This window comes from Orcinus orca, chromosome 2 (genome assembly GCF_937001465.1).
Source record: "Orcinus orca chromosome 2, mOrcOrc1.1, whole genome shotgun sequence".
Lineage (NCBI taxonomy): Eukaryota > Metazoa > Chordata > Mammalia > Artiodactyla > Delphinidae > Orcinus > Orcinus orca.
In genome coordinates this window covers 7,467,731-7,485,678 of record NC_064560.1, presented here as the reverse complement: position 1 = coordinate 7,485,678, position 17,948 = coordinate 7,467,731, and the positions used below count along the sequence as shown (strand labels likewise).

The window sequence follows — 17,948 nt, the reverse complement described above, 5'->3', positions numbered from 1 at the left end:
CTGTCACCAGCTTCACTTTACAACTGGATAACATCCGTGCCCTGAAATGCTGCTTCCAGAGCTTATGGTGTCCAAAGCAATTTTGGCAACATCAAAGCACTTCCGTTGACTTCTGTATTACGATCTCCAGAATTCAGTGGAAAAGTGAGAACCGATTTCTTGCCCTATTAATAACTGTTTTGGATAGAAGACCTTAAACCGACATCAGAGAGCAAATTCTACCACCATGATATTCTATTGCTTCCCAACAAAAACAATTTTGTTTTTCCCCCTCGTCTCTGCCTCCTCTGTTCCCTCCTTCCTTCCTGGTAACTTTTACTTTTCCTGGCTCATGTGTCTCTCCTGGAGGACGTTTAGTACCAGTAGCACCTGAACTTTGCTAACGAGATGACTAACCCTTGTCTATGCCCAAACGTTGTTTCGGAAGGTCAGCCCTCAGTGTGAGGTAAACTCAGTCCTCCTCAGAACCTTCTGACCCACTCTAACCCCTCTTGGTACTTAAATTCTACATCTAGCAATGAGTTTCCACCTTGAACAATTAGTCTCCACTTGAATAGGCAGCTGGAGGTGATCAAAGCACGACGTAAATCATTGTTTACTGTTGTAAAGCTCCTTTCAACCAGCTTACCATTAATCACACTACAAAATAATAGAAAGGTGGGGAGTGACTGCTGGTATCAATAAAACGATGTCAGCTGAGGACAGAAGCAACCAGACACAGCCACTGGGAACTGCTGAACTGCCTTATTATTTCTGAAGGATTGTCCAGCCTGGCAGATCGGAGTTACGTGCTCTCAAGCCAAAGGTTATACTCAGAGGGACACCCCAGCCGCCAAGACGACAGGCAGCAGGTTTAGACCTCTGACATGGTTACATCTCCAGGCTCTGTACCTCAATATCACAGAGGCGGATTTGTTAACCAGAATGTCAATATATTACCATGCAATTAAATGCAAGATATATATATATATATTTTTTTTTTATCTAGGAGCAAAAAAACCTCTGAAACTATAAAGTTAGTTGTATTGTGAATCTGACATTACAGAAAAACCGCGAGGACTGTGGTTCAGCTACCCCAGCTGGACTAGCCACCCTTCTCCACTGTCACACATCCTCACGTTCACAAATATGGACAGATGTTCCTGTGTGCCACTGTTCTATAAATACATAATACAATGTCAAGGAGTGATACGTGCTAAAAAAAAAAAAAACAAAGCAAGGAAAGAAGAGAGGGTGGGGAGGGTGGGAGGGAGGGAGATGCAGGAGGGAGGAGATATGGGGATATATGTATATGTATAACTGATTCACTTTGTTATAAAGCAGAAACTAACACACCATGGTAAAGCAATTATACTCCAATAAAGATGTAAAAATAAAAAAAAATTTTTTTAAAAGAAGAGAGGGTAGGGCTTCCCTGGTGGCGCAGTGGTTGGGAGTCTGCCTGCCGATTCAGGGGACGCGGGTTCGTGCCCTGGTCCGGGGGGATCCCACGTGCCGCGGAGCGGCTGGGCCCGTGGGCCATGGCCGCTGAGCCTGCGCGTCCGGAGCCTGTGCTCCGCGACGGGAGAGGCCACAGCAGTGAGAGGCCCGCGAACCGCAAAAAAAAAAAATAAAAGAATAAGAGAGGGTGAAGGTACCTCGAGGAGGGGACATCAGAGCAGAAAACTGAGTGAAGATGGATAAACTACATGAGCATCTGGGGGAAGGGCCAGCACAGCAGTGGGGAGAATACAAAGGCCCTGGGGGAAATGTGCTTGCTGTGCTCATAAGGACGGGCTTTGTTTCTTAGCAAACATATTGTAACTGACTCGGTACACCCACATGAGTGTCTCACCCTCAAAGTAAGCAGAGCTAAGCTTATTATAACAAGGTATCCTTTTGGAATTGCAACTTGCATCTTCAGATTGTCATTTACATCCCCTGCCTCTCAAACCTCCACGGAACTAACCAAAGCACAAAAAAATTAGCCAAGAAAAGAGTGCTGGGAAATAGCAAAGTGAAAAGCTGGAAACTTTGTGGACAGTGTGATGCAGATGGGGCAGGATGGACAGCTAAATGGATCAGGGCTGATTGGCCTGTGACTCAGCACCTGCAAAGGGAGACATGGCTGCACTTCCCCCGCAGAGTCTGGCAAAAATTCTCGAGCTCAGAGCTGCCTTAGACAAGAATGTCCCAAAGCGATGCATAACAAGGGATAAAGACAAAAACCACCATAACTGCATGGGGGCTGGTCCGCTCCCTCAGCCTCACACAGCGGGGACTACTCACCAGGTCACGGGAGGATGTGCCTGACTGTCTCCTCATGTCGATGGGGGGGACCAGAGAGCAAGAGAATGTGGATCAGGGTAACCGGCGTGTGCCCCAGCTTCAAGAAGAGAGAGAGGTCACTGATAATGGCTTTGCTTTCTGGGTTAACTCCTGCCCGATTCCCACCAGTAGAAACACCCAGAAGATCTCACAAGCAGATGGGTGGCTGGGATGGGATGAACCAGGATTTGCAAACTCCCTTCTCTACTGCCCCCAAGCTCCCTTAGGAGAAGGAGGCCTGCCACCGGAGCATCCCCTGCCAGCACCCACCTCGCTGGAGGGAGCCCTAAGGGAAGTCCCCTGTCGTCCCCTTCTCCCCCCTGCCCATACCCAGCATCAGCCTGTCCCTTAACAGGGAGGTTTGTGCTTCACCTGGTAGGTGAAGATATTATGCTTGCCCATTCCATTTACATTTTCTATTTATATTATCTCAATGTTTTTTCTTTTCCTTTCCTATCATATACTAGGTTCATTAAATTTTCTTTGTCCTTTTCTACACTCTTTGAAGCTCTACATTCTATTTCTAGTCTACCAGAGTTTTGCTTCCATTTTTAGCTAACTCAATTGAACCACATTTTCTAGCAACATCAATAATTAAATAGTATTTTAACCTCCCTCTCCTCCAAGTCAAACAAGATGATATGTTGACAACTTCCTATATGCCCTCTTCTTAACGACCCATTGCCCTTAAGCTTTGTTGAAATAACGTTGAATTTTAGTTCCAAGATTATAATTATTATCGTGAGTGCTTTTTTTTTTTACTTCTAATAGACTTTATTTTTTTAGAGCACTTTTAGGTTCACTTTCCGTACTTTTGAGCAGAAAGTAGAGTTCCCATATATCCTTTGCTCCCACCTCCATGCACACACAGCCTCTCCCACTATAAAACCCCGCACCAGAGCAGTACATTTGATACAGTCAATGAACCTGACACATCATTATCATCCCAAATCATAGTTTACATTAAGGTTCACTCTTGGTGTTGGTGTTGTACATTTCTGTGGGTTTTCACAAACATATAATGACATGTATCACCATTGTAACGTCACACAGCGTAGTCTCACTGCCTTAAAAATCCTCTGGGCTCCCGCTATTCATCCCCCTCTTCCCCAATCCCTGCAGCCACTGATCCTTTCCTGTCTCCATAGTTTTGTCTTTTCCAGGATGTCACACAGTTAGAATTATACAGTATGTAGCTTTTTTCATATTGGCTTCCTTCACTTAGTAATATGCATCTAAGCTTCCTCCATGTCGTTCTTTTTTTTTAGTGCTAAATAATATTCCATTGTCTGGATGTACCACAGTTTATTCTCCATTCACCTACTGAAGGGCATCTTGGTTACCTCCAAGTTTGGGCAATTGTAAATAAAGCTGCCATAAACATCCATGTGCAGGTTTTCCTGAGGATGTGTGGACATAAAATTTCAATTCATTTGGATAAATACCAAGGAGTGCAATTGCTAGATTGCATGGTAAGATTATGTTTAGTTTTGTAAGAAGCTGCTGACCTTCCAAAGCGGCCGCACCGTTTTGCATTCCCACCAGCGACGGACGAGAGTTTCTTCTGCTCCACGTGATCATCAGCACGTGGGATCCTCAGTATCTGGCATTTCTGCCATTCTAATGGTGTATGATGGTATCTAGCTGTTGTTTTAATTTGCAGTTCTCTAGGGACATACACTGTTTAGTTTTTTAAATCCTTTAAAAATGTGTTTGCCTTAGTCTGTTGGGTCTGCTGTAACAAGATGCCACAGACTGGGTGGCAAGAGAGATAAACAACAGAAATTTATTTCTCACAGTTCTGGAAGCTGAAAGTCCAAGATCAGGGAGCCAGCATGAGCAGATGAAGGCCCTCTTCTGGGTCACGGACTTCTTTTATCCTCACATGGCAGAAGAAGCTAGGGAGCTCTGTGGGGTCTCTTTTATTAGCACACTAATCCCATTCATGAGGGCTCCACCCTCATGACCTAATCACCCCCAAAGACCCCACCTCCTAATACCATCACCTTGGGGGTTAGGATTCCATCATATGAATTTGAGGGGAACACAAACATTCAGACCATAACAGTATTAAACCTCATGACTACATTAACAGCAATTATTTAAATGTAACTTTAAGTGCTAATGTTTCATCACTCACTATAGCGTTCCTTTCCCTTTTCTGAGTTCATTCACTTAATCCACAAATATTGACCTGCAGGGAGATCGAACAGCCACAAGCTCACAGTCTTGTCTTCCTGGAACGTACATCCCCCAGCGAGAGCTTTAAGTTATTTTGTATTTGGCTGGAGTATGCCCTTAAGTCTTTATTTTTTTAGTCATTCTTCTCCAAACACTCTTCCCCTGAAAGGAAGCATGGCTTTTCCTTGACCTCCTCCAGGTCTTGGCTCCAATGTCACCTTCTCAGCAAGCACTTCCAAATCCATGCCATTTACAATGGCACCTTCCTGTGTTATTCTCCTGCACAACACTTCTTACACTCAAAGCATCACATTTCATCGAAGGCAGCAAGAATTTTAAGACACACCATTAGGTAGTGTGTCACTAAATGAGAAGACTTGCCAGCCAAGTCAAGGCCTTAATTTTAGGCCACACTGCTCAGGTTTCTTTGTGTAATTCAGAAGTTTTAAGTGGTGTCTTCAGCCTCTGGTCAAAACCCTTGGCATGTGATAGGCAATCCATTTGCAAGTACAGCTCGCTAATAAAACATGATATGGTTACATCTACTTCGAGGTATCTTCCTTTCTTAAGGTGTCAAAACACTGCTGGTTGTCTATAAGAAAATACGGAATTGCAGTCATTCTTCCAAGAATGAATATTTGCTTCTTGGTTCCCGTGACTTTTTGCGTACATAACTTTTTGTTTCAATGCCGAATCACCATAGAATCTTTCTAAAGACATTTTAAGTAGCAAATAAAATCCTATGCATAGAGTACCAACAATGTGCATGACCAGATTGAAGTAGCAACAATATTACGAACAGCTGTTATCAAACGCAAGTCCATATGCCCCACGAACGGGGAGGCCAAACAATACCAAACTGTCAGAGTTTGGAGCAGAGCAAGGTTTAATGCAGGGCCATGCAAGGAGACAAGTGGCTCATGCGTTAAAAACCCCCAACTCCCCGAAAGCTTGCAGCAAAGCCCTTTTATAGGAAAGGTGAGGGAAGGGTGTGGTGAGTTGTTGCTAACTTCTTGGTTTCAGAGCCTTTGTTCTTGAGGTCAGGTCACGGTCAGGTCACGATGTTCCTGTAAACCTCCACCGAAACAAATGTTATTCTCCGTTCTGACAAGAAAGGGCAAGGTCCCACGGCTCAACTTTCCCCCTCCGAGGTCCAGGTCCTGGCTAAGAGGAGAGGGTCTCAGTCGGGCCGGGGACCCTGCCCCGGAGCACTCGTCCAGCACCCTGTCTAGGTCTTCCCTCCAGTGCCCAGGCCGGCTGAAGAGGCAGCTCTCAGCTGGCGGCACCCTCAGGGCCAGGGCCCCAGACCCTGCGCAGCCATTATCGCTGAGGAAGGAGCCGGCTGGCCCTCAAGCTTTTCATTTAAACTGGAGAGAATCGTTTGTATAGGAGCCATAGAAATCCGTGTTGTAGCAAATACCAATCAGGTTAATCCCCAGCTCACGACAATTGTCCTTCTTTGAGAAGCGCCCCAAACACAGAGGTGAACCTGAGGTCATGACGTGTAACGTCCCTGAAACTTAACCCTGACGCCTGGCCACCCCCTAGGGGTAGACAACTGATCTAAGCTGGACCAATTTCTGAAACGTGAATGGAGAGACTGAAGCTGGTTGAAGCTGTTACCTTACTGGCAGTGTCCATATACTCCAGCTGCTGAGGCCTCCGTGGACCGCGGCCCGTGGAGACCGCCGCCGCCGCCGCTGCCGCCGCCATCAGGTCGCAGAGGTGGGGCTGAGGGAGAGGCTCGCTGCTGCTTCAAGGCCTGGGGGCGGCCGTGGCGAGGGCTCTGGAGCTCTGCGGGACAGCCCCCAGCCTGTCCCCGGGTGCCCCAGCTCACCCGCCGGCCCGAGGCGGTAAGGCCTGGAGGGCCCCGGGGAGAAGGCTGCTGACCCGCCTCTCCCCGTGCTCTCCGCCACGAGGACCACGGCCGCCAGGCGGGCCTTTGGCGGGGCGGGACCTCCGACCGCCGCACTCTGGGTCTCGCGAGAGCAACTGCGCCCCGGCCCCACCCCTATTACACAGCTGTGGTCAGGTTTGCCCATTCACGGGGCGAGGACAAATGCTTAGAGGCAGCTTACTGGCCAACAGCAACTGTAAGATGCCCGTGATTGTAGATAGAAGGAAGGCCTCCCAACTTCAGAGCAGCTCATGGGCAACTCTGTACTTCCCCAAATCAACAAAATATGGTAATTTAGTTGCATTGTCTGTTTACATGCACCCTCTGCCAGTCTGCAAGCTGTGTGAAAATGGGGAATTTGTCTGTCTACTGATATACCGTGGATGCCTAGAAGAGAACCTGGCCAACAGGACGCATTCAAATATTTGCTGAGGAAATGCGTAAATGAAGCAGGATTTGACGCTATGTCTGCTTACCTAGAAAACCATGAATTCCCCCAGCCGACACTCCAGAGCCTTTCACTCGAGCTTGGAACGCACTTTCATGGTCGTGTTCATTCTGTGTGTTCCTGCCCCTCTGGGGGCTAGAAGCCTCTTTTCTGGTAAAAAGGGGAACAGTTGACTGGCACATGTCATCCAGAAGATGAGTGTTGATGTTCTAGACTGTGGTGGGGTTTTAATCAAATGCTTGTAGAATCAAGTGTGAAAATTCAGCCACAATGCTCTTGTTATAAATCAAAAGAAGAGCATGAGAAGGAAAGAGAGAGAGAGAGAGAGGGAGGGAGGGAGGGAGGGAGGGAGAGAGAGAGAGAGAGAGAGAGGGAAAGAGAGAAAGAAAGAGAGAGAGAAAGGAAGGAAAGAAAGAGAAAGGAAGGACAGAAAGGGAAGGAAGGAAGAACCAAAGAAAGGGAAAGAAAGGAAGGAAAGAAAAAAGGAAGGAAGGAAAGAAAGGGAAGGAAGGAAGAACCAAAGAAAGGGAAAGAAAGGAAGGAAAGAAAGAAAAGGCAGGAAGGAAGAAAGAAGGGAAGGAAGGAAGAAAGAAGGGAGGGAAGAAAGAAAGAAGGGAAGGGAGGGAGGGAGGGAGGAAGCAGAGACCATCTCCTATACACTCTAGGAAGTTTACTCACTGATGCTCTTGGCTCCTGGTCTGATGGGAGGGGGAGCACAGGAATTGATTCCTGGTCACTTTGATGTTTGAGGGGCCAGGGAGCTTCTCGGGCAACCCGAGAAGAGCGACAACCCTGAGCAGGCCCTTGTTCTGTGCTTCTAAGGAAGGCATCTGTGCTTGACCTCCAGACCTGTGTGCCTGCACTGCAGGCAGACCAGTTTCAGAATCCCTCAGCTTCATATACAGCCTAACAAACAGAAAAACTATTTCTCACTAACTACACATTGGCTTAAATTCCTACTCTTATGGTTCTGTATCACAGAAATTTATGGCTGGGAAACATGATGAGTGACCTCTGTGGACAGATGCTTCTTTTCTTTTATTCTCAGGACATAGGAATTGGCTTTGACAACCATCAAGGAAGGGATCCAAGGCTTTGCAGCCTAATAGTACAGGATATCTCTTTAAATTACCTTGATAGGCCGTCTAAGCTCCTCCGTTATGTTTACATTTCGTTTGATAATCTCATTTTACGGGAAAAGATATGTGATGTGCTATTCTACACGAATTAGCACAACTTAACTTTTCATTTCAGATATGAAATGAAATACAAACAGAGTCTTGAGTCTTTAAGATCTTAATACCAGAAGCTCAGCCTCAGGTTACTGATGACTTTAGTGATTGGTGCAGTAGAAAACTGTGACTGCTTTTCCATTCAAAATTCAGAGAATAACAAGCTGGGGGGAAAGTCTCTTGATACAGGGATCCTGAAAGTGTGGTCAGGGAAGAGTACTAATCAAAGCCTGGATGCTGGACCCAACGTTCACCTCATTCATTCATTCATTCACTGTGATTCAGTGAGTGCCCAGCAGCAGCTCCAGGCACCACACCAGGCACTGGGGCTACAGAGTAACACGGGGCATGGCCAGTGTCTGGAGGGAAAGAGCTGATAAAGTCGTCGTTAGAATGAATTCAAATTTTACTTACTCAGTATTTATTCCTTCCCTTACATGGTGCTCTTTTCAAAGAAACACATCCATCCTGTTCAAATAATGGTAAAAACCCTTTATATCAATAGAAGAAACTGCTTGAATTAAGACCCTGCTGCGTGGATTTTACCTCCCCAAACTGTACGCTGAAGGCCCTCCTTCCACATTTCTAGTAGGAGCATCCCAAAGTGCCTCTTCCTCCAAGAACAGGGGAGAGTCCAGGTTTTTCAAGGGCCTCGCGCTCCAGTGCCCCCATAGCCCTCGTCGGCAGACAAATCTCTGCATCATTTAAAGCAGACATGAAAATAGAGCTTAGGGCCAAAAGAAATTACAAAGCAAAAGTGAAGGATAATTTATTATGCATGAGCTCTCCTCCCCTTAAAACCTCCCTTTGTTCCGTTTTTATAGGGATCTGGTTTTTAAAGAGAATTCCAAATGAAATTTCCTACAAACAGATGCTTGTACTCACTCAGCTTGCCGATAAGGGGCCAGGAAAAGGAGATGAAGATGAGGCCTCGGGGTCTGGGGTTTGCACTGACAAACGTGGTAAGGCCGATACACATTTGACAGATTTATTACAATGGTGGCCAGTGCTATTGATTTAAACAACTAACAGGTAAAGCAAATCTCATCTAAATTCCTTTGCTGCAATGTGAACGCACCCTAATTATCTCACCTTTGTCCCTCGGAACAGTCAAGTTGTATTCACTCCAATGCATATTGGCAGTTGCTAGAACCCACGGGAAGGGCTGGTTGATAGACAAGATATTATTGCAGGGCAGCGGGAGGCTGCTCGGAGATGAAATTAGAGATCCTCTCTTTCAAGACCTTCATATTGTGAAAGCCCCTGGTTTCCTGCTTCTTCCCAGACATGCTGGTGTCCACTTCCTAGATGACCAGGGCTTTTTTACAACACCAATCATTAGGTTTAATTCAAATGTTGCCATTGAAAAAATGGATTGTGAGATATTTCATACTGTATAAGAGTATATAAAACATGTCTGTGTTGTAAATAATTATAAAGCAAATACTCATGCAACCGTGATCCAGGTTAATTCGAAAAGATACATGCACCCCAATGTACATAGCAGCACTGTTTACGATAGCCAAGACATGGAAGCAACCTAAATGTCCATTACAAGATGAATGGGTAAAGAAGACATGGTATATATACACACAGTGGAATATTATTGACCTATAAAAAAGAATGAAATCATGCCATTTGCAGCAACATAGATGGACCCAGAGATTATCATACTAAGCGAAGTAAACCAAAGATAAGTATCATATGATATCACTTATACATGGAATCTAAAACAAAGATACAAATGAACTTATTTACAAAACAGAAATAGACCCACAGGCATAGAAAACAAACTTATGGTTACCAAAGGGTAAAGTGGGAGGGGGGAGGGATAAATGAGGAGTATGGGATTAACATACACACACTAGAGTATATAAAATGGATAACCAACAAGGACCTACCGCATAGCACAGGTGACTGTACTCAATACTTTGTAATAACCTGTAAGGGAAAAGAATCTGAAAAAGAATATATATATTCTGACACGTTGACTTTGGCCTTGTGAGAGTTAAGCAGGGAACCCAGTCAAGCCCATCTGACTTCTGGCCTATACAACTGTGTACTAATAAGTGTGTGATATTTTAAGCTGCTACATTTGTAGTGATTTTTGTTACACAGCATTAGAAAACTAATGCAATGTCCATACAGATGTTTTCCAAAGTGCGGCAGCAATATTTATTCCCACCCCCAGTAGTTCTAATTGTTCCACATTCTTTCCAACACATGAAATTGTCAGTTGTTTAAAAACTTTAAATCTGGTGTGAATGTACTGGTATTACACTATGGCTTTAATTTGCATTTCTATAATTACTAATGAGGCTGACCAGCCTTCACACTTTCTTTGGCCATTGAGTTTTCCTTCTTTTGTGCAATATTTGTCGACATCTTATAACCCAATTTTCTATTGGGTTCTTTGTCTTATTAACTGATAAGTTTTCTCTATATATTCTGGATGTGAGTCCTTTGTCAATTATTATTTTGCTAATATCTTTCTTACAATTTTTGTCTTAAGAAATGTTTCATTATTCCAAAGTCCTCAAAATATTCTTTTATAAATGCTTTATACCTTTGCTTTCATATTTAGGTCCTTTAATCCACCTGGAATTAATTTTTTTGTATGGTGTGATGTAGAATCCATTTTTTCCCCATCTGGATAAATCATCATTTCAGTAACATTTATTAAAATGTCAGTTCTCCCCTCACAGATTTGCAATGTCAGCTGTGTTGTATACCCAACGATAATATCTGTGTAGATCTGGTTTTTGGACCACATTCTGTTCCATTGTTTAGTTTTTTCTTTCTACATCTATACCACACAATCTTAATTATTAGAGTATTATACTATGCCTTGATATCTGGTAGGGCTAAGCTTCCTAGACTGATCCTTTTTCCTTGGCTATGATTTTTCTCCCTTTATATGATAATTTAGAAAATTAATTAATGTTTGTAGTCAAACTAGCCTTGCATTCCTGGAATAAACAAAATTGGTTATGATGTATTATCCTTTTAATATGTTGCTGGATTTAGTTTGCCAATATATTGTATAGAATTTTTGCATCGATGATCATAAGTGTTATTGGCCAGTAATTTTCCTGTTTCCTACTTGTCCTTTTTTTATTATCAAGATTTTGGAAACCTCATAAATTGAGTTGGAGAGTGTTTGCTTTTTTGCTGTGCTCAGGAATAGTTTGTGTAAAATTGAGTTAGTTAAAAATTTAACTATCTGATAGAACTTGCCTTTGAGGCTATCTATGCCTGGACTTTTAAGATTTCTTTGATCACTATTTAATTTTTTTAAGCATATTATATTATTTAAGAAAAGTTTGGTTTTTTTAATGTTATATTTTTCTCCCTGATTCCAAATTATTTCATATAAAGCAATTTTCAATAGCAGCCACAAAAAGTGTTAAGCTTGCTAGTTTTTGAGTCTGGAACTATTATTCAGGAAGATCAGACAGATCCACCCAGAAATGAGAGAACGTGACAACCTGAGAAAGGGGAAGACAATCTTACTTACAGAACAGGGACGTAGTTTCTAATGTCACAGACTATGTAAATCTCAGCTTGTCACTCCAAAGAAAAAGATATTCCAGGTTTCATGTACTTAACTCATCTTCTAAAAAGAGAAAATTGGCCGCCACAGGGAGCCGTCCTTTTGAACTTACCTCTGACAACACGCTGTGCTCCTTTCTTCTTCCCTCCACTTATTAGATTTTTAATTGCAAGGGCAATTTCCATACATATTTCTCTGCAATGTCCACAATTTTCTGATAATTTAGGCCAGCTCCAATTTATAGGCAAGGAAACTGCTTTTCCAAAATCAATTAAATGACTCCAAGAAATGCGGCTTCAGAGCCAAGATCTAAGAACCCTAGGATTGGAAGAGACCTCAGAAATTATTTGGGGAGCTCCCTTTTTGCACTGAGAAGTTTAAGAAGGTACAGCCAGCGAGGGGCAGAGGCCCAGACAGAACCAAGTGCCTGATCCTAGGCCAGGGTCCCATCCATTACCTGGTGAGATTTTCCCCCAATTGGAGCCACTGCACTGAAGCTACTTAAAGTTCTGTCAGGAGGGTCAAGCTCGCCTTGGTGCAAGGTCTGCGCAGGGATAGTTTCAAGTCTCTTTCTCAGTAACGCAAACACTTTCCGGTGTAGTGACCCCCGGTTCAAATGGCAGAAGCAATCCTGAATTGTAATAGAAAGTGGCCTAAACTCAAAACCAAGACACGCTCAGGCACAAATGAACATTTCATATTCCATATCGGTTTCCATTTTATAAAGAAATGTTAAAAGCCTCTGCTGACTTCCGTTTCTCTGGTGTTTTACAGTGTATGGGGCACTTTCTCCCGTGCTGTTCATTTACTGCAATTCAGCAAAACTGTGTTTAGTTCAGGCCGCCGCAGACGTTGATGAGATCCTTGTAATGTGTCGAGGCAAACGAGTACAAGCTCCATCGTGCGTGACAGAGCCTGACCCAGGTAGGGACCCTTCTAGGGCTGGGGGGAGCCAAGCAGGGCCATGGATGTGAGGGGCAGCCTGGTGGTCAGGATTTTTGAGCTGAACCACGAGTAACTGGTGAGATTTCACCAGATGGCCAGTACACCGGATGTGGGGAGAGCAGAGTTGCAGAAGCAGGAAGCTAGGTGGCAGCGTGACACAGAGGCTAAGGGCACAGGCTTTGCCATCACGGGAACCTGGGTCTGAGCTCCAGGGACCTCTGTTTACTAGCTGTGTAGCCTCAGATGAGTTCCTTGGCTTCTCTCCGCCTCAGTTTCCCCACAGATAAGCAGAGGGTGATGATAGGACGTAGCTCTTGGGTTGTGGTGAAGATTAACAGATAAAGCACTTAGCAGAACACCTGACACCTGGCAAAATTCACCTGCTATGGGTTCAAAACACTGGAAGTAGCCCGATGGAGCGGCCAGGATGGAGAGACTTCCAGGAGAGAGAAACGGGACTCTATTATATTGACAAGGGAGACAGTTTCTGAGCAAGGCGGTGATGTTCAGAGTTGTGTGTCAGGAAAGAATTTTAGTATTAGGAAAGGAAAAAGATTGGAAGCAAAGAATGGAGGAAGAGAGTCTGCGTGAGAAATGGTTCCACGGTTTGTTCATTTTGTGTGTGAATCTATTTCCTCCCTGGAACACCGGCTCCCGGAGGGCAGCCCTGCACCCTCCTTACTCAAGGGGGGTCCCGGGCTGGTACTCAGCAGACTCCACCCCGGATTGGCCGGATGAATGAATGAACGGGTGAAATTGGGCTTCTCACACTCAGTTGTGGACGGGAAAAGTCCAGTTAGCCCATTTTATGGATAAGAAACACAGCACATCCGGAGGCTCAGGGACTCGTCCACTGCCCCACAGGGAGAGGCAGCTCTGGGACCAGAAGAGAGGACTGTTTACTCTGTGTGCAGGAGGCCAGCATAACAAATGGACGTGTTTGATTTACATTAGTTCACCTAAGATCAAGAACAGAAGATGAATATTCTGAAAAAGAATTCTAAGGCCTACAGAGGAAATAATAATAAAAATAATAGTAGATTCATTAATTAATTCCAATTCTAATTAAAATTTTAAAGTTCTCCTCCTGATGCACACTAGATGGCAGCATCTCGCACCACTTTGAGGGCAGTAACAATGGCAACCGGCCCCCTCCTGGAAGGGTATCTTTAGATACTGCGCCCTAAGCTAGGGCCTGATTTTTATTATTTTATTTAAGCCTCATGACCACTTAATTCTGCAGATTAAAACAGCCTAGCAGAAAGGATCAAATCCAGAAACCTGAGGTCACCAACCTTCCTCTTGCAAAGAGGTTTCTCGTGGCTGCCTTGCCTCATCACTGAAGATGCTCCGCAGGGAAGCCTTGCTTCCTAGAAGCCTCTGAATCAGGGTCCTTCCGTGGTGAGAAGGGGTAGCAGGGACAGAGGAGTCCCTGGGCCTTCGAATGGGCCGGCGACCCCTCCCACGCGCCTCCCTTCCTGGCCCCCCGATGTCTGCTGAGCTGGGCCAGCCCTGGGCACCCTGGAGACAGCCCACGCCTGCCAGTGCCCACGCTGCCTCTTTCCAGGCCCCATCTTTCAATGGCAAATATTTATTGAGCACCTATTATGCACCAGCAATATGCCCCAAACACAAACCCCCAAGCCCTGTACGCCTTTGCCCCAGCGCCATCCATCACGACCGCCCTCCTTCTCCCAGATCCTCGGGGTTCCTGCTCAGCTTCCGCAAGCCCCCCTGCTCAGGCCCGGCCTGTCTCCTTTCTTCCCCAGCCCAAAGGGACCGTCCTGGCTGTTCCCAGTGCTTGGGGGTGCATCAAGGTGTCTGTGCCAGGCAGCAGAGGGTAACTGTTCTCTCTCCCCAGGTGACGGCACGTTGGAACTTTCATGGAGGTAAACTGTGGTCAGGATTTTAAAGATTAATGCTATAGGCTTTTGGAAGAGGAATTCGGGAGAGGTAGGTGTTGTGGCTTTAAGTCACACCATGAGGCAGAGGGTCTCGTACCAGGATTGCCCGGGCACTGGGCGTTCGTTCTGTGAGCAGCACGGTCCTGAAGCCATTCCGGCCCACACAGGCCTCTGCTGACAGAGCCCGCACGGGCTCATAAATACAAGCTGGAGACAACAGACACAAAGAACAGGGCAGCAACCATAACAGCCGCTAATGTTTATTACGGGCTTCACATGTGTCGACTCCTGTAACTCATGCAACAACTCAGTGAGGCAGATATGTTCATTATGCCCATTTTTCAGAGGAGGAAACTGAGGCCAGAGAACTTGTTTTCCCAGGACTGCAAAGCTAGAAAAGTGGTGGGGCTGAGATTTGAACAAGAACCTGGGCTCCTAACCGCACTCTGCTGCCCACTCGAGTTTCCCCAAAATGCCAAAGCGACATCCAATGTGAATTTCATCTCTCACATACACACGCACATGCATGCTCACACCTTCTACTGAAGGCAGAGATCTCCAAATACCTCCTGGTTCGTGCTGTCAGCCAGTAAGAATGAGTCCAACGGTTAGTTTCAAGCTGGGGAAAGGAAGCACGGAGGCCCGGGAATTGGCCAATGGCTTTGGATCACTGCGTTTTGCTCCTACAGAAACGTGTGTGTGAGCCTACAGGTGTGTCTCTATGGTGACACAGACAAGACCGTGGTACTTTCTTGTGACACCTGGATTTGACCTTCCCTCATACTCTCTTAGAAAACCATAAATTGCTCTTCTGCGGCTCCTACAACATTTTCTGTATCCACGTCTGTCAAGGTCAACATATGGGAGGTTCCTCTCATGTTGGGGACACTTGTTTACTCGAAGGGCCTCGAAGGGGCATAAGCTTCAGAATGGGGACTGTACCCTACTCACGTTCAGCCTTCATGCCGGCTAGCATACAGCAGACGCTCAATAAATGACTCCTTGTGAGAGGAGAGGGTGGACTCAGGAAACAAGGGGTCTCCTCTCCATTCCTGGGCTGGCCGCCCCTCCACTTCACCGCTCCCTCCCTGGGCTCCCCCTGGGTCCCCATGCCCATCCTCCATCATAGAACAGGAAGGTGCAACACTGGATACCCAGAGCCAAAAGCCACCACGGGTCAAATAAGACAAGAGGAAAAGGACGCAGCACTGCAGAAAAAGCCAGCACAGCTTGGATCGATACCATGTGGGCCGGATTCCCTGAGATCTTGTGTACGAAGCAGGCCATTCGGGAAAATACGGTAAAGAAAGTCATCACCTCCAACACCGCAAGGGGATTCATGAGAGCCTCAAAGTTGCAGGTTTGCAGAAAAGAACTCACCTGGCTGGATAATGTTTGATCAGCCTTAAAATGTCTTTTCTGTTTCACTATGTGAGAAGGGGTGGGGGTGTAGTTAATGAGTTGTGTTGAGAATGAGGGAGGAGGGGACTTATCTCTAAGATGAATAGCTTATCAGTACGAGTAAATAAACAGCCTACATTTGGAATCCTCCAAGTCTTGGATTATGGGTTAAATGTGGAAGAGAAAGAGCAATTACATGCGTTCAATCTTGTTCTACTCAGACTTGGCGCGATCTTTCTGTCTTTCTAGTAGTTTCTAATTGGCTAGATTTGTCGGTGCAAATTGACCTGTGGATTCACCCTCACTGCCTGGTCTCCTGCTTCTTTGGGGGCCTTCATAGCACACACCACAGTTGTCACATTCTGTTTGTGTGATTCTTTGAATAATATTTGGCACCTTATTAGATTTTAAGCCCCAAAACAACAGGGACTGAACATGATTTTGTAGCCCCGTCACTGAGCACTGTGATAAAAACGGACAAACAGCCTGGAGAGGAACTGTGTGCTTCCCCGGAGTGCCATTCATTCCTGTGTGCCCACTCCAGGCACGTGGGAACAGCCTGCCACTTGCTTGGTATTAATCATGTCACCGCAAACTGCACAGTTCTTCAGGGTTCACGCTAGGAAGCAAAATATACTCACCCATAGCCTAACCTTAAGTACCTCAGGAAGTCCTTTGGAAATAATGTCAGACGTTACCTGGCAACCCTACAAGCTGTTGTGCGTGGCGGGCCTGTGAGTTTACTTGCTGTGCTCTCCTCGCCGCACTCCACTCTCCTATTACTGATATTCATAAAAACCTGGGTTTTCAAACTGTCCAGTCTTATTCTTGGAAGAGTCTGTGAAGCAAAAAGGAAGATCAAGGATCAATAAGATGCGCATTTCATTTAAAACATCATTTGAACTGTTCCTTTCTACTGCTTCCCTTCAGAGAACATTTATGAGAGCATCTATGTAGCAGTAAACCCACATGATTTAGTGTATTTCTTTTCTTAATTTGCTCCTATAGGTCTTATCTTCTCAGCATTCTTGTGGCAGTTCATTTAATTTAATGCTTGTTATTATTTGTTACATCCTAAGCAATGTCTTATCTCTGAACAAGATTATAAACACCCCAAGGGCTGGAACCAGCTTCTAGCAAGATATCTTGTAAATATCTTCGGTTAAGTACTTTCAGTTGACTGAGCTGGCATCTTTGAGAAACACTGAAATCACTAAGGAAGGAAAGAGAAATGGGGACAAACAGCTCATCAAATTAAAGCCAATTCACAAGTTTTGACCAGAAAATTGCCTTCGCTCATTTGAGTTTACACAGTGAATTTTCTCCTCATGAAGGCCCTAGGTTGGCTACCAGCCCTAAAGAGGTTATCCATGAACCCGACTCTGGTTCTCAGTTCACTGTGTAAGATTTTGCCCCCCTGGCTTGCAGTAGATGTTTTGGTCATGTTGCCCCCTCTTCGCTGGTACCTGGTTGACACAGGTGTGATGGTTTCCTGAAACCTCTTGAATGAGTAAGTAACTGTGGGCAAATGACCAAGGTGGTACCCATGTGATCACACCTCCCACTTCAACAGTGAAGTCAGGACAATTGACGCTGCACCCTACATTCTCTGACGTAAATTCTATTCTAAGCCAGCCTCCATCCCAGTGCCTATTGGCCCTTTGTAAAAGGCCAGCATTTCTCCAGTTCTTGGCTAGCTCCTCTTTTGGCTAGCCAAAATCTTTTTTTTTTTTTCTTTTTTTGGCTAGCTTAAATCATTTTAAAAAATTTTACTTATTTATTTTTATTGAAGTATAGTTGATGTACAATATTGTGTTAGTTTCAGATGCACAGCAAAGTGATTCAGTTACACGTATATATGTATATATCTATATCTTTTTTCTATACTTTTCCATTATAGTTTATTGCAAGATACTGAATATAGTTCCCTGTGCTAAATAATAGATCCTTGTTGTTTATCTATTTTATATATGATACTGTGCATCTGTTACTCCCATGTCTCAATTTATCCCTCTCCCCTTCTTCTTTTGTAATCAGAAGTTTGTTTTCTACATCTGTGAGACTGTTTCTGTTTTGTATA

At 44.9% G+C, this 17,948-nt stretch overlaps 1 long non-coding RNA gene across 1 annotated transcript; it reads right to left on the bottom strand.

Annotated features, from left to right (window-relative positions):
* Positions 1-5,342: 5,342 nt before the first annotated feature.
* LOC117196120 (uncharacterized) lies at positions 5,343-16,038 on the bottom strand. Its single transcript, XR_004476182.2, has 2 exons — positions 7,512-16,038; positions 5,343-6,983 (listed from the first exon to the last, which is right to left on the bottom strand). It is a non-coding gene; the product is annotated as an uncharacterized LOC117196120 (long non-coding RNA).
* Positions 16,039-17,948: the final 1,910 nt, after the last annotated feature.